This window comes from Sparus aurata, chromosome 3 (assembly GCF_900880675.1).
Source record: "Sparus aurata chromosome 3, fSpaAur1.1, whole genome shotgun sequence".
Taxonomy (NCBI): Eukaryota; Metazoa; Chordata; class Actinopteri; order Spariformes; family Sparidae; genus Sparus; species Sparus aurata.
The window spans coordinates 30,523,728-30,540,477 of record NC_044189.1 but is presented as its reverse complement, the minus strand read 5'-3'; the positions used below and the strand labels follow the sequence as shown (position 1 = coordinate 30,540,477).

General features: G+C 43.6%; 1 protein-coding gene across 2 annotated transcripts in view; it reads right to left on the bottom strand.

Moving 5' to 3' along the window:
* gatad2b (GATA zinc finger domain containing 2B) overlaps positions 1-6,991 on the bottom strand; it is a 57,604-nt gene extending 50,613 nt beyond the window's left edge. The window contains exon 1 of one of the 2 annotated variants that reach the window (XM_030411599.1): positions 6,832-6,991. The gene's annotated coding sequence lies outside the window, so the exon portion shown is untranslated. The remainder of the gene's footprint in view (positions 1-6,831) is intronic. The other variant, XM_030411600.1, reaches the window with a different exon arrangement.
* Between the last annotated feature and the right edge of the window lie 9,759 nt (positions 6,992-16,750).

Below are 16,750 nucleotides of genomic sequence, written 5' to 3'. Positions count from 1 at the left end.
CACCTAAGTTTTACTTACAACAGGGTGGAACAGCAAAGAACCCTTAACATAACTCAAGAGTTGTTGTTGTTTGTGATATGTGGGGAGAGGAAATGAAGGGTGTTGCTGCACAGTGCAATATTACCTCTCCATGTCCCATTGATTATTTTTGTATTAAACCAGCTCAGTTAGGCAAACCCAAAACAACACTAGGTTAAATTTGTGGCAGTAGTGTAATTCAGTTTTTCCTGAAGGTCGCTGTCTCTCTCAGCCTTACCATTTTTTGGCCTATATGGCTGTATTGATAGAACAGCTTTAGAGATGAGAGGAACAGGAGGAGAAAGAGGGGGAGTTACATGTAGCAAACGGCCCCAGGCCAGGACTCGAACCCGGGGCTGCTGTAGCGAGGACAAAGCCTCTGTACATGGGACTCCCACTCTACCAACTGAGCTAAACGGCACCCCAGTCATGCCATTTTTATACAGTTTCTTAGCATAGCTTCCTTGGCTATTAGACCAATGTTGTTTTATGCATACAAAGCTGAACCAAGCTAGGTTTCGGACATGTGGTGCGGAGACGAGGGCACTTTTAAACCTGACACAGGGATCTATGTTGGTTTTAACAGGAGATAGTTTCCTCCTTCTGCAGGGTTAGACAGTTGGAGATTCATGTCAGAGCAACTGTGGGAAACAGCGGCAGCTACAGTGGTGAGCTTATATGCAACTGCTGCCTTATGACAACACTGATGGGACATGCCGCTTCAAATCAATAAACAACGATGCCATTATCCATTGCGATGTGTCACTGAAGATGTGTTCATATGCCAATTTGGTAGACATCACCCAACCATACTTGATACAGTTTGAGAGATTGTGAAGCTTCAAGCTTCAACGTGCCAAGTAACGGACACCTACGATGTGAAATAAGGTGTGGAGGTTGTCGAGGACATCGAACTTCATCACAGCTGACACGGAGACCCATCCACTTACAAGTCTATCTTTACAGGCCCACAAAACTATTCTAACTCCAACTTACAACTTGTACATTGATCAACTTATAGAAAACCTTTATAGTAATTGTGTAGTATGGTGCTCAGTGTTGGTGACGTTTAAGTCATGTGACCGCGATGTAGTCTGTTTATAGCCTAACATTAGCTTTTTACTTCTAGAGATTTAATTTACGCCTCATACATCACAAAGTGGTGTTCATCTGTGAAAATTATCTTGATGAATAAAACCTGTAAGTATCATAAACTTGTGTTGAGAGATTATTGTCAGCAACAATCCAAAATCCAATTAAAAAAACCCCCAGAGGGAACCAGGGCAATGCCAACTTCAGGGTTAACCTACAAAAATATGTATTCACTACACCACACTTTTGTGATTTACAATTAGCTAAACACACTGCAGGACTCTGCTCTCCACTAGCTGCTAATAGCCAAATAGTTAACTAGCTCTCCACCTGCCCCATGCAACACACGTGTAGTTTAAAGTCTAACATTATCAGGGGAAGATGGGGGCATCACCACAATTTGCTGACAGCAAAGAGAACTGTAGAACCATCAACACAACATGGTTGACCATTCAACACATTATGCTCCTTTTTTCTGTATGAAAAAGGGTTCTCCATCTGGTTGGGACGTGAGTCTGAGGCCAGTTGTACGTTCTAAGGTTGGACAGTGTCTACGATATTGGCATATGACGATGTCCACAGTGAAACACCATGACAGACACCTTGTTGGTGTGGAGGGGGGGAGGGGATTTCAGTTAATGTGTTCCCTCAGAGTTGCCATAAGGCAGTAGCCCTATTCAAACTAATATGCCTCTGGAGGTAGTATCAGAGGCGCAGCATTGGCGAACCGAGCCAGTGTGAATGGATAAGCCGGCGTCGCACGTCGATCTGACAGTCTGATAGCTGCACAGGTCCCTCACTCAACAAAATAATTGCATAGTAATTGCACCCGTCTTTGGCAACTTACACAGGGAAAAAAAAACTGCAGATATATGTGGAGAAGCATCTGTCACCCTATCTGTTGTACCGACTCTTGTCACATTTCTGCCTGAAAAACAGCATCTGTCACTGACAAAAAACTTTAACTCACAAAGTGTTTGTTGTAAAAAAAAAATATCTGCGATGGTCAGCCCTCCACACTGAGACTTCAGTGAACTTTCCTCCAGAAAATAGCCTCCCTCCTCGCAACTGACAGAGTCAGACAGCATCCAGTTTACTGATGCCAGTTACTTAATTATAATCTAGAGCGAAAAACGTAACTTTAACACTTTCCAGGATGTTTGGTGGGTCAGGATCTCAACCACGATACATTATGACAGCATCCATATGATTATAAACTGTCCGCGGCTTACTGTGCGAATTACACAGCGGGTCACCTTTACGCTGGCGCTGCTTGGCTCTGTGTGAATGACCAATGGCGGAGAATTGGCGAACCACCGCTGTGGCTATAATTCAGAGAGATTTAGAACTTCATGTGACAGTCGTGGCTCAGCTGGATGAAGGTGGTGTTCATGTGATACAGTGAACCAATCAGGGGTTTAAAATGGGAATTATACAACATGTGATAACAGTTGTGGGCTAGTTTGCTTGCAAGGCTGCTGTCAATCAAATCTGATCAAAGCAAACCTCCGCAGTCCTAATTTAGTCTCTGTAAATAAATACTGATGGGTTTTTTTCCTCTGAACTTAACTGCCATTGTTGTGGATTTAGTCATTTATGATTACAGATCCGATCCTTACAAATCCGACAGTCTGAAGCTTTTCTTTCCAGCGGATTTCACTGAGCACATGTTTTACAGTATATAATGCCAACAGTATTTTTTAGAGCTGTCCCAAATGATTATTTTCAAACGATTAATCTAGCGATTATTTTTTCGATTAGTCGACTAATCTAACGATTAATTTAACGTTACATGACCAAATAAAAGTAACGTAGTAACTGTAACTGTCGTCGGTAACTTATACGATGAAAAAAAACACGGTAGTCCCGCCTGTCCTACCAATGGTCAGCCCTCCCGACCGAAACTTCAGTGAACTTTCCCCCAGAAAACAGCCTCCGTCCCTGCAAGTGACAGAGTCACACAGCAACCTGTTTACTGATGCCGATTATGTAATAATGTAATTTAGCGCGAAAAACGTAACTCTTTCACCTTGTTTGGATGTTTAGGGGGCCGGGTTCTCAATCACTACATATTATAAATTGTCCGTGGGTTTAGATTGACAGGGGGGACACCTGGGAAACACCCCGACGTCATCATCATGACGTATACCGTCACGTCTCTTTAGGAGCGGCAGCGCAGCTTTCTGTGTGAATTACATGGCGGTTCATCTTTATTCCAGCGGTGCTTCGCTCTGTGTGAATGACCAACGGCGGAGAATTAACGAACCGCCGCTGCGGCGTTAATGCAGCGTCTCTGTATGAGAGGGGCTATTCTCAGCCTCCGCAGGTACTACCACTTCCTGTTTGGGATGACGCATCGATGCAAATTATTCATGTCGACGAATTTATGTCGACGATTACGTCGACACGTCGTCCCAGCCCTACTATTTTCAACATTATTTTGGAACAGTGTTCCGCTATATTATAGTTGCACCTTTAAACAGTTTATGTTTCGAATATAAAATCTGCTTTTGAGCCCACTTCTTGCTCAAAATTCTCTTATAACCAAATTTAATGATCCCAAACGGATATCGCTATTTGTTTTAGTTTTTGTATTGTACAAATGAATATGAATATCAGCCGATTTATCAGTATTTAATTGTTTTTTTTAATTTGAGCAGATTTTTCTGTCCAAACCTGACTGTGCCAAGTGATAAATAACTGAGCCTGACTTGAACTCCACAGACAGTGCGTTTCATACATCTGAACCCGATTCAAGCCTGACACAATTTCTGTGAACTGAAGCACCGAGATTGTGTTAGGGTTGGGTCCTGAGGGGTTATGGTCAGGCATCCATGCGCTATTTTCAATAACGGTACTGGCCACAGTACTGAAAGTTAATGTTGGGCCACAGGCTGACAGCAGGCCCCTCTTGTATTGTATTTTATTGCATTCCATCAATAAAGGTCAATCAATGTCACACATTTAAGTGTATTTATACTTGATAAATTCTACTGCATAAGTGACAAAAGAAGAATTAATTTTCTGGCTCCAGAGGAAGTTACATGTAAACTGATAAACTGCATCTAGTGATGTCACTCAGTGGCTATGTAGCATTGTGGGTGGATTATACTCTTATAACAATTTGGACTCATTATGGAGAGGTTAAAAACAAATGATCTCTTTTATTCCACTGATACCCACAATGCAACTAGAAAATGGGTGACATCAGTGGGGATGATTGATCAGATTACATGCAGCTTCCTCTGGAGCCACGAAAGGCTATATACTACATTTTGTTATTCCCCAAGACCTGTAAACATACGCTAATGTGTAAAAACTGGTGGAGTTAACCTTTAAGAGAAAAAATGTCATTAGGATCACGTCACCTGCCATGGTCAGATTATGAAGTAGGCTAATTAATAATTTGGTATCCTACATAGTCAAAGAGCATGTCACCTCATTTACAAACAAAATAACAAACATTATGTTCCAGGAATTGATTTTACCCCTTTTTTTGCCAGGAAAAATTTGGTTAAATAAAGCTCATCAGTGAGGTTTGACAGATTGTTAATTTGATCATTACTTACATTTGTTGGCATTAGTATTTTTTGTTTTATTTAACTTAACACCAGGACTGCCCAAAAGGTGCCCTGCAGGCCAAAGTTAGAGCCTAATTGGGTTAAATTTGGCCCACAAGATGTTTATAGTAAAAAAAAGGGAGCAATTTTTTTTGATAAAAATGTAAACGCCATTTCATTTCTTCGTGAGATAAAACATATTTTTTGTAATTATTTTTTACAATTTGTACAGGAAGTCATTCAATTAAGGGAACTTGGGATCCAAGTACCATGTTGCATCTCAACAATATATGATACAATAAAGCAGGTGTTTGCTCTTGGCCACCATTAAGGGCACCCCAGTCAACAACATAGACATTTTTAAAGGAGCAAAAACAGCTTGACATTCCTTCAACAAGCAATGGCAATGACCTTATACATATCCACTGTGTTATGAACAAAATTAATCATGGTATGAATTATTTCAATAAAGACCTGCTAAATAATTCCCTAAAAAAATCAAACCCTAACTGCACTGATTGCATATTGATCAATACGTACACTATAATGCTCTATAGATACTGTACTAATTTGTCACAACAGTATGGGAGTCTTCATCTGTATGCTACTGTGGCTGCCAGGGGACTCAGAGCTGGAAATAGGAAAAGGAAGGACTCCATCATTGAGAATACTACAGTTCATTCACACTCTTCAACAGCAGGGACCATTCATTCATACAGACCCACTATCACTATGTGAGTGGAGGGCTGAGTGTATCAAGGTCTGCCAACTTTTATCTCAGAACCAAAGGCTGTGGAGCTACTTTATTTCCATGCTCCAATGAAAATTTGTCAAGTGAGCACGAGGAGACTTGAAACAAACAGCTGGTTGAAAGTGAGACACTGTTGAGGAAAGTAAAAGGGGTGCAGGTTTCATGACAAGCGGTGACAAAGCTATGATAGCCACCTCCACGCTGTCTGTCAAGTTATCATTACAACAGACAACTTTCCAGTGGCAAAAATCTCAGTTTCTAATGGGCCAGGCTTTCCTTCGCCACAGCTGCTGTAACTGCTACAATATATCTTAGATGGAACTTAAAAAGACCTGTCTTGTAACCTTTAGTAATGGATGATGGGGAGATAAGATTTGACTTTATGATTTTGATACAACCTCTATCTTTACCTCATTTAACCCCTTTCATCTCAAAGGCTGTACAGACTATACATATTCAAATCTAGTAAGAGCCAACACAGTACAATCACAAAGACAGTGATCGCAGTTATTTGTGGATCCATCTGCATGTGACTCATGTAAATGTTGAGTGGCAGTGCAGCAGCACAGACCAATTCTGGTCAACAGACACGAAATGAGCTCCTGTATACTGCAGAATAATAGGCAGCACACATTAAATATTGATTCCCGTTTGGTCTCTAACGTCATCTAGACATCTACCTCCGTTAATCCGCCGCTCAGGAAACAATCAGCCGCTCGGCCTGAAAAAAGCCTGGCTCTTACAGTAAAATGTTGGTTATGCTGTCAGGCGCCAGGCAGCCATTTAGGTGCATATGGAGCCAGTTGAGTCTCTACGTAAATGGCTGATGCATTTCGAATTTTTCTTCCTAATTGCTGAGAGCCATCAGCACCCCCGGCCTCCTCCTAGCGCCGTTTAATCCGCCACTTCCCACAGCTTTGCTTTAATAAAACGCTTCGAACATCTCTTCTCATCCCGGCGTTCTTTAAATGAGCATTAACGAGTATTTAGAGGAGCCTGGCTCTGTCTCCAGTCTGAGTTAACCCCTAGAGACTCTGGATCAAACAATGAAACGGATTGGAGGCATTCCGCACAACGTTCCCATCACAATGAAAGCACAACATCGCCGTTAACAGCTCGGTTATTATCAAAACATTAGAACTAGGGGGGATTTAGATACCCGCTGATTTTTGTGCTGCCACTCCAGACCTTTAAATGGAAAAGAACAGTTCGAGGCGACGGCTGCTGGTCGCCAACATGTCAGCCTGCATCAATAAATAGCAAAGCAAAGCCGCTCTATTGTCTGTCAGCATATCCGCCGGTAGTAAAAAGACAAAACAACTAGCCGTCCTGCAGCGACGTCAATCCCGCCGCTGCCATTTCAAAACATCTCCCGCCGGAGACAGGCCTCGCGTACATCCTCGGACTCACCTGTGTCTCCTTTCGCCTCGGTGTGTACCGTCTCCGGGTTCACGGTCCGGTCCTGACGTGCTGCAGCGGCTCCTCACCACCAGTCCCCGGCACCGGCAGGCAGCACTGATCCGCTGATTGGGCCTCGGCAGACGCTCACCCCCTCGGTGCAGCCAGACAGACCGCTCATTGGCCAGGCCGTCACCCCGTGAAGGCCAGACAGGCAGCTGAGTGGTTGCTCGTTTCCCCAGCAGATCTAGACAGAGAGCTGATTGGTCCTCCGGCTCTTATAATTGGAAGTACTCAGACAGCTGATTGGGCGTTCATTTCCGCGGCGGAGACACAGAGAAACCTCATTGGGTAGTAGTAGTGTTGTTGTCTGGGTCTGGATGGAGGGCCATGTTAACTCCAATGGGCTGAAGAAACAATGTGTTCGTTCATATTCATTAAAGTGAGCAGGTCGTATCAGACCTGCTACATGTATTCTGCTTCTACAGCAACATGGCGCCCGTGAGCGCATTGTCAGGGATCAACAGAAACCTGACTGCTGCCTGCTTCAAACATGATTTCTTGTTAAACCGGGTAACGGCCTTCTGTGCACGCACGTGCATGACAAAGAGCCAACACAGGAAACACAGAGCCGTGACAGCAGTGCGGATGGCTGATAAGAAACGTCATTCCTCCCATCCTGATGAAGGCAGCCCTCTGTAGGCTGCTTTCTGTGCGACATCAGTCCAAATGTTGTGACAAAGGAAACGTTGCCTGCAGCGTCATGCTCCTCACATAGGCCAGCGTTCAAAAATATTCTCAGGAATGTGAACAGCTATGGGCCTTATTTACTGTGACCAGGTCACTGCAGTGCATGCGTGTCATTATGCAGGTAGAGGAGGCCAGAGTTAGACAATGTGAAAATTTGGCTTCCAAGTCCTCCATATGGGTCCTGTAGTTCTATAGTCATTAAAACCACTCATTCAAAGACAAGAATTAGTGTGAATTCAGGTCTTTCTTGAACTGTCAGCATATATCTACAAAGCTGTTTCCACCTGTGAAGGGACAATAGATAACCATCACTAATAAGATCCTGGTGGACCTGCTGACCTACTTTTCATGTTCAATAATTAAATTATTTATCATGTGCTTAACAAAGGATATTTTTACTTTGAAAGTTGTTGTCATGTCAGCTGTGGGTGAGCCCTTTGCTTTCTGATTCCAGCCCTGGCACCAGCATAGACTGCTGTATGTTCCTGGTACAGATTATAGTATTTCTGTAGCCTACGTGTCGTGTATTTCATATGTGGCTCTGACTACACCAGAATCACAATTACACAGCTTATTTTTAGATGTGAACAGGTTATCAGTGTCAGGTAAACCACAGTGTGACCTGCAGATGGATCACTGTGATCGGTAGGCACAGTCAGATTATAACACACATTTGAACAGGTAGGAGACAATGAATGAAGTTAGATGTTGCTGCTAACAGATGCCTATAGTATTGACTACCATGGAGAGTGAGCCCTCTAGTGGCTTCACCGGTTTTATCTCCACTTACAGTATGACGTGTTGCTATCGTTCATGTTTTCAATGTATTTTATGTTATCTTCAGTGATCTCAAGGATGACAGATCCCCTCTTTATGAATCCTCAATAACCTGTGCTGCTCCTGTTACTCAAGATGGTGCCACCAAAAAGATTTGAATTCAGTTTACATTTTATTTGACCAGAATGATCCATCCAACATCTGTGATGCTAATACTAGGAATTCTATCCAATTAAATATTATATATTAGTATTATATGAATATTGTAAACATGTTATTATAACCCTCAGATCAGGAGCATTATACCAAATTAATCACAACTGTGGGTAGGGTTGGGTGATGTCTGGCATATGATAATGTCTACAGTGACAAATCGCGATGGACGATGACATTTTTTTTTGATGAATTTAAGGTGGTGTGTCCCCTCAGTGTTGTTGTAAGGCAGCAGTTGCATATTACCACACCACTGTAGCCACTGCCATTTCCCATTGATGCTTTGCAGTGAATCTCCAACTGTCTCACTCTGCAGAGGAAACTATCCGAGGGGGCACACCACTTAATTGTGCTCTCTGATGGGGAGCCTTTTAAATCACAATGTTACGATGGTCAGGGATTAAGTAGTCCAGACAGGGCAACCAATGAGTATCTCAATCATCCCATATGACCCCAAGAACAGACGAGGAGACAGGTTGAGGCAATAAAACCTGGTGAGAGTAGATAATGTATGTGCAACATATCACACCTTTTCCAAGGACATGCCCCGAAACAGCGCCCACAGCGCAGCCATTCCCCTGTAGAATGTGTCACAATCCTAGAGGGGGGAGCCACTCCCCTATGTACATAAACCAGGCCAATCCACTAAGCAATAGGTTCAGACACACAGCCTTGAAATAATCCTGCCCAATGTGGATCCTCCATAGAACACAAAAAGCATGTCTGAAGTGCAGTCAACAAGTTGAGAAGGGTTTGGTAGACCCTTCTGTCTCCTTTCACAAACCTGAGACATGCAGCATCCACAGGGAAAGCACCCAACCCACTCACTTGCTTGGCTGAAGAAATAACCAATAGGAAAACAGTCTTCCAACACAGAAACCGAAAGTCAAGACTGGACAGTGGTTCAAAAGGGGGTGGAGAAAGGGCTCTGAGAACCACCTGGAGACCCCAGGAGGGCAGCTGAGGCTTTCAAATGGGCGACTCCGCGTCACTCCTCTTAAGAATAGTGCAGCAAGGGGATGTGCTCCTGGAGATACGCCATCACACTTCTCATGAACAGTAGAGACTGTTGCAAGGTAGGGATGGGAATTGATAAGAATTTAACGATTCCATTATCCATTATCGATATTGCTCCACAGAATCAATCCGATTCCTTATCGATTTTCTTATCGATTCTCATTGGGTGAGGGAATAAGTACGAATTTTTTTGCTTGTATTAACTCCCTTTAATATCTGATCAGAAGACACAGCACAGAGTATACACAAATTATGTGTAGCAACCTCAGATCAAACCTGAAAGTAGGTGAGCTACTTCTCAAAGTAAAGTGCGGGGACTCATAGCCTAGGGCAGTGTTTCTCAACCAGTATGCCATGGCATGCTAGTGTAGAGCTTAGATCGGGGCCCAAAAACTCAAGCCCGACCCGAGCCCGTGCACGTTGTGTCTGAGCCCGGCCTGCCCGACACATTAACTGTAGTTATGAGTTGTTGTCACTGCCCACGACTTGCTTAAAATGATTCCATACTTTCCTCCAAACTTGCTCAAAGTTAATTCTCCTGTTTTTATTTTTTTCTTTACAATTTCAAGCTCCATGTTGCACTTAAGCTACACAATCAGTGATGCCGGTAACGCGTTACTCTAATCTGACCACTTTTTTCAGTAACGAGTAATCTAATGCGTTAATATTTCCAAAACAGTGATCATATTGAAGTTACTTATTCAAGTCACTGTGCGTTACTATTAGTTTTGTCATTTTCTGTAGTAAGAATATATATTTTCGCTTTCTTCTTGCTTCTCGGGGAGTGATGTCACATATGCCACAAGTCACATTTTCAGCACGATGACAACTCACGTTTACCCCACGCAGCGACACAAACACAAACAAGCCCGAGGTTCGGGTCGGGCTTGGGTAGAGAATCTAAACTCTACGCTAGTGTGTGCCTTGACAGATGATCAAGAGTGCCTTACCTGAGTAACCCTGCCTCTGTGAATGGAGTAGCTAGAGGTGCACAAGAGCTGCTGCAGCCTTGGAGCCAGCCAGACTCCGGCCGTCAACATCAATTTGACGGACAATGACAATGGAGAGTATTCGTGTAGTAAAAGTTTACACAATGAAATGGCGCTCACACTAACTAAGTAGACAGAGCCTGGTCTGCCTGGAGAGTTTAAATTTACCTTCGGCATTAATAACAGATGGTCGTCCCATTAGCTCTACTGCTGGTTGTCTCACTTGCGTCGCTAAGTAGTAGTGTATCAACACGCGACAGTCCTGCAAATGAATTGCTGTGTGGCCAAATGTTTCTGCATACTGGAGGTAGTTCCCCCCTTTGATGAAATGAAAACTTTACAAGTGTTGCAAGTGACCGTATTGTCGTCTTTTCGCGTGAAATATAACCAAACTTTAGAGCGCTTCTGCCTCGACGCCATGTTTGTTGCGCTCTGAACCAAAACAATGCAGTGCGCGTGTGATGTAATGACGCATTTGCAATGCGCGGAACCAAGTGCAGAATCATTAAGCAGGCATGCTAACGATTCGGAGGAATCAACTCACTGGGCACCGGTTCTGAAGAAGAACTGGTTCTCGATTCCCATCCCTATGCACGACCCAGGCCATTGAGGAAGGAGAGAATTACAGAGATGTGGCAATTAAAGGGATCCTCCCTCTTAGCATGACACCAGTTGCGATACACCCTTTGCTGGACACTGAACCGCAGCTGAGTGGAGGGGGGACGCGACGCCTGCAACATGTCCACCACCTCCATGTCTAGGCCGAGAGCACATATGCTGCCTTTCAAGGGCCATGCATGAAGCCTCGGAGTCTGGGGCTCTTGGTGACAAATCCTGCCTTGCACCTGGGACAGCATATCCCATCTGACTGGAAGCCACAACAGGTAGTGCTCCGGCTTCTCATGGACATCTGCCATCCATGATCTCTGAGGCCAATTCGGTGCCACCAAGAGTACTCTAGCACACAGTAGCCTCACCTTCCTGAGGAAAACTGGGAGGAGAAGAAGCGAAAGGAATGCATACAGTCCCACATAAGGCTATGACAATCTCAGGTTGTTTCTCCCCTCGGGCCCTTACTGGCCAAGCATAGATGCCCACAGAGGACAGTGAGTGTTATCTGCTGTTGCCAAACATACTAGTTTGGCAACAGCAGTCTGGAATTGGGCAGAACCCTCTGGTCCGTTTGGGAATGTGGAAGTAGGCCCAATTAAACCCCTGTCTGACCTCCTCTGGAGACAGAGGCCATATTGCACCTTTCCCCAGAAGGGCAACGATCTCGCCGGCCAGAATGTCGTAACGAAAACCATCCCAAGACTCCTTGACAGTGGGGGGATTGAATCCTGAATTGCAGGCGGTAACCAAACTGCAGGGTGCTGATCGATCACGGGCAAAAGACCCCAAGCATTTAGGTGGCAGGGTTCTTGAACTTCAGGTCCATCATCAGACCCTCCAAATACACCAGCAGAAGTGCATTAGAGTGTTTGCCAGTCTAGAGGCCATGGCTGCAGACTGATATGCCTTCATCAACCCATCAGTGGTGCGTCACTTCTTAACGACGGGTAACTCTACCTCCTGTGGGTGGTGCCTCAGTCAGGAGGGCAAAGGTCGGGCCCACCTTCGTGACACCACCCAGGCTGTGCTCTTCAGCACTATGCAGGATGCTGAGTGCAGTGTAGGACTTTTGGAGATGTCTAACAAATCCATAAAAATCCACCTGCCCAGAGGAGCCACACCCAGAACTGTTAGTCTTATCTAGATTGCCTAAGGCCCCAACGGATACAGTATCACAGAAAAAACACATATACCAGTTTAACAGTAAATACAAACATGCAAATTATGCAAGTCATTAATATTCAAGTAGCAAAATTGTGCTGCATTGCTGTGACAGAATCATTGAAGAGAAAAAGGCAAACCTTAGAATCAAGTGTCAACCCGGGTGCAACGACTGTCAGTTGTTACAACCTGGCTCTTTGGGCCATGACAAGACGGGAGACGACTGAATTAAGGAGTTTTAACATAGTGGATTTATTTAACATAAGGAACGAAATGTGCAACAAAGGAAAATAATGAACAAATGGGATGTGAACATCAGTACTATCAGTAGTGTAGGATGTGCATGTGTGTAAAATGTCATGTCATGTCATCGTCTGTAACCGCTTATCCCTTTCCATGGGGTCACGGGGTGTTGCTGCTGGAGCCGAGGGCAGGGTACTCCCTGGACAAGTCGCCAGCTCATTGCAGGTCCCTCACTGATGAGCAAGGTATGGTTCAGGATCTCGCTCAAGGACACTTCAACATGCAGCTCAGCCCAGCCTGGAGCCGGGATTTGAACCAACGACGTTCCGATGACTAGTCGACCTGCTCTACCCGCTGAGCTACAGCCGCCCCCGTGTGTAAAATGTAATGGGTGTATGTTGTGAAGTGCATGAACTGAGCATAATGGAACTTAGGAAAACTGCGGCTGCCACATCACCCCGTGGGACGTCTGCTGGAGAGGAGAGAGAGAATGAATAAATGAATCATGGGTTTTATAACCCAGGTGCCCCTGGTCAACCAAAACTCCTCCCACAAACCCAAGTCACATCAGGAGGCTGCTGCCTCAACAGCAGGGGTCATCACACAGTCAACAGCAAAAAACAATGGAGCAAAAGCTGTGCTTGGGTACTACGTGCTGCATTATGTGATTACAGAAAACATACACAACATAATCATTTACTTCCGACGCAACATGTAATTACGGTATGCATAAGACGGGCACAATTGTCATCTGCAAACGTAACTGACAATCTCATGGAATGCCAAGGAGGTGCCAAGTGTAAGGCAGCCCAATGAACTATCAGCTGTGAGAGAACTGTGAAACAACCAAAAAAAATCACATGGCTCCATACAGCTCCACCCACAGGAGCACCCACCCTCTTGTATCTTCACAGCTACAATGAAGATTTCATCTTAAAAAAGGGTGTAAATAACGCCTTTTCCAAATCATTCTGGATCTCCGGGCTTCTAGAGAGTTGGATTACAACTGTATGGAGCAATTTTATGTTTTTTTTTTTGCTGTTTTTCCCCAGCTATTTTAGTTGTTTAGGAGATTACTGCAATGCTGTTTTGCTGTGAAACTACAGAAATGTTTTGTGGACTACGAAACTTCATCTGACTTTCCATCAGCATTGGGGGAGGAGATAATAGCCCCATTCACACTGCCGTTTGCATGCGGGGATCCTGCGCCAATTCTCTGCACCCTCCTCTGTGTGAAAGTTTCAGATGCAGAGAGGGGGGAAATTTGCTCCAGCGCTCATCCGCCTCTGGAGGTAGTATCAGGGCTGTATTATTAGCTAATCGAACCAGTTTGAACGGATAAGCCGGAGGCGCGGAGCGGGGGCGTGTCGGTCTGACTAGTCTGATAACTATACAGGTCATTCACTCAACTTACAGTTTTTGCCAAATGTTTACACACATGTTGCAGACTTTGGCTCACTGTGTCATAACTTAACACACAGGCCGAGTAAGACACAGCACATGGAGATAAACTCCTAACTTATGCTGCAAAATGAAACTCTTGAAACAAAACCTAACAATCCCATTTCAAAACTGTTTTGAGCATCAAAACGTTAAACACATGCACCTTTGAATTACTCTTTCCCAGCAGCAACAATACACAGATGTGCTTTATGCAAAACACAGCTGTATTCAGTACTTTGGATGGCTTTTGACTTTAAAAGTCTCATATAGATTTTTTTTGTAAAAGATTGATCCACTGCAGTTGATCTAGACACATGAAAACAAAATGGAAATGCTTCAGAATTTTTTTTTGTTTTTCAGGTTTTTGCAAATGTAAAAAAAACACCACAAAGACATGGTACAACTAGAATGTTCTACAAAACATAGTGTTGTAAAGGAATGATTGGAAGACATTTAGGCTATGGATCCTGTCTCCTGTTGGCATTTGGCCACATCACCTCATCCACATCACAGGCAATGTCCTCCCTTGCCAAGCAAAGGGGAAAATATCGCCTTGCATGCCGTATCCAACCCTGTATGGACCTCACCTCAATGTTGCTGCATGCCTCTTCCATGGCTTGTAGAAGAGGCATGCTGGCATGTGGCTAATGGTCATAAACTTTCCAGCGCCATGCTAAAAAGAACTCCTCATTTGGATTAAAAAATGGAGTGTATGGTGGTAAGTTGAGTGCAATAAATCTATTATGGTTGGTGAACCAGTCCCAGACTAGAGCAGCCAGGTGGAAACTGACATTATCCCAGATAACAACAAACTGGGGCTGCTCTGGCCCCTCACATCAGGTGTATTTGTAGTGCTGTGGCTTAGACTGATTGGTCTACAATAAGATTTCAAATGTTTTCATGTGTGTGAGTCTGTGTGCTTTTACAATTTTAGTTGTGTTTTGTATTTTAAATAGATGTGTTTACCCAACGATTGCATGAGATTTCCTTTTTGAACAATGTGTCTTATGTAAAAAACAGTGTGTAGTGTTTTGCAAGAAGTGTGTTGGAGAATTTCAAACACGGTGCTTTTGTTTAGGGAATGGTCACCAGAGGTTTGTGATGCTTTGGGCATAGCAACCAATTTTAGTGTTTAAGCATTAGGCAAAAACTGTAACTCACCGAGTGTTTGTGATGAAAATAAATCACCGCGACCATCAGCCCTCCGGACTGAGACTTCAGGGAACTTTCCCCCAGAAAACGGCCTCCGTCCTCATGAGTGAGTCAGACAGCATCCAGTTTACTGATGGTGATTATGTAATTATGTAATTTAGCGCAAAAAACATAACTTTGTCACTTTCCAGGATGTTTGGTGGGTCAGGATCTCAATTACTACACATTATAACAGCATCCATATGATTATAAACTGTCCGCAGGTTTAGATTGACGGGGGGACACCGGGAAACACAGACATCATCAACATGACGTGTACTATCACACCTCTTTAGGAGTTGCAGCGCTGGCTTTCTGTGTGAATCACACGCCGGTACGGTGGAGATGCTTTGCTCTGTGTGAATCACCATTGGTGGAGAATTGGCAAACCACCGCTCCGGAGATAATGCGGAGACGCTGTGTAAAAAGGGCTAATGACTGTTTTTTACTTTATGGATGAACTGTTCCTTTAAGACAAATAATATTTAATCATGTTCATATTGTACAATATTATTTATATATATATATATATATATATATATATATATATATATATATATATATATATATATATATATTTTTTTTTTTTTTTTTTTTTTTTAATGTATATATATATATATATATATATATATATATATATATATATATATATATACACACACAAGTCTATTCCTTGCTAACCTTTTTATTATATTGTTTATTTTTTACTATAATTATTGTTTTTTGTATTATTACTGTCCTTTGGCTGCTGTGGCAAAGAAATTTCCCCGTTTGCAGGACAATACAGGAATTCTTGTTTCTGAAATAAAATAAAATCGGAATAACACACTGTACAGTCTGTTGTTAAGGAGTACTGGGATCCATATTTGACAGTCTGTAGAGTTTGTCCCTTTGCAGACCATTCTAACTGATTCCTGTCAGTGGCTCCAGAATACTCTACTGTGGTACCAACTTGGATGGCAAGGATCCTCGGCGTGACCCATGATGACTGACTGTTGTTTTCTGCAAATATCACAGTAGTACAGTAGCCCACTGGCTGCTGTCCGTTCCTCCTTCACAAAATCAGAAAGATTAAGCCACCAAGGAGGCAGCCCAGGTGCTGATCCAGGTGTTGATCCATGTCAATCCTTCCTCAATAGAGCCACTGCCTCTGCAAACAGACCTTTATAGCTAACTCAAAATGTTGTTGCCTGCATTGTTCTTCTCTCTTCACTACACAGACTCCCATTGCAGATTTATTGCAGGAATCTGGGGAAGTTGAAGGCCCGGTTGAAACTTTGGGCTCTTTGTTCTTTAAGCCGTTTGTGAACAGTTTTTGTGGTGTGTCAGGGCTCATTGTCCTGCTGGGGGGCCATTGCCATCAGGGAATGCTGTTGCCATGAGGGGGTGTACTTGGTCCACAACGGTGTTTGGATTGGTGGTGTGTGTCAACTGGCACCAACATGAATGCCAGGAACCAAGGTTACCCAACAGAACATTATACTGTAACCAGATGATCAGTGTTGCCTGTAAGTGGTTTATCGGGGTTTATTTAC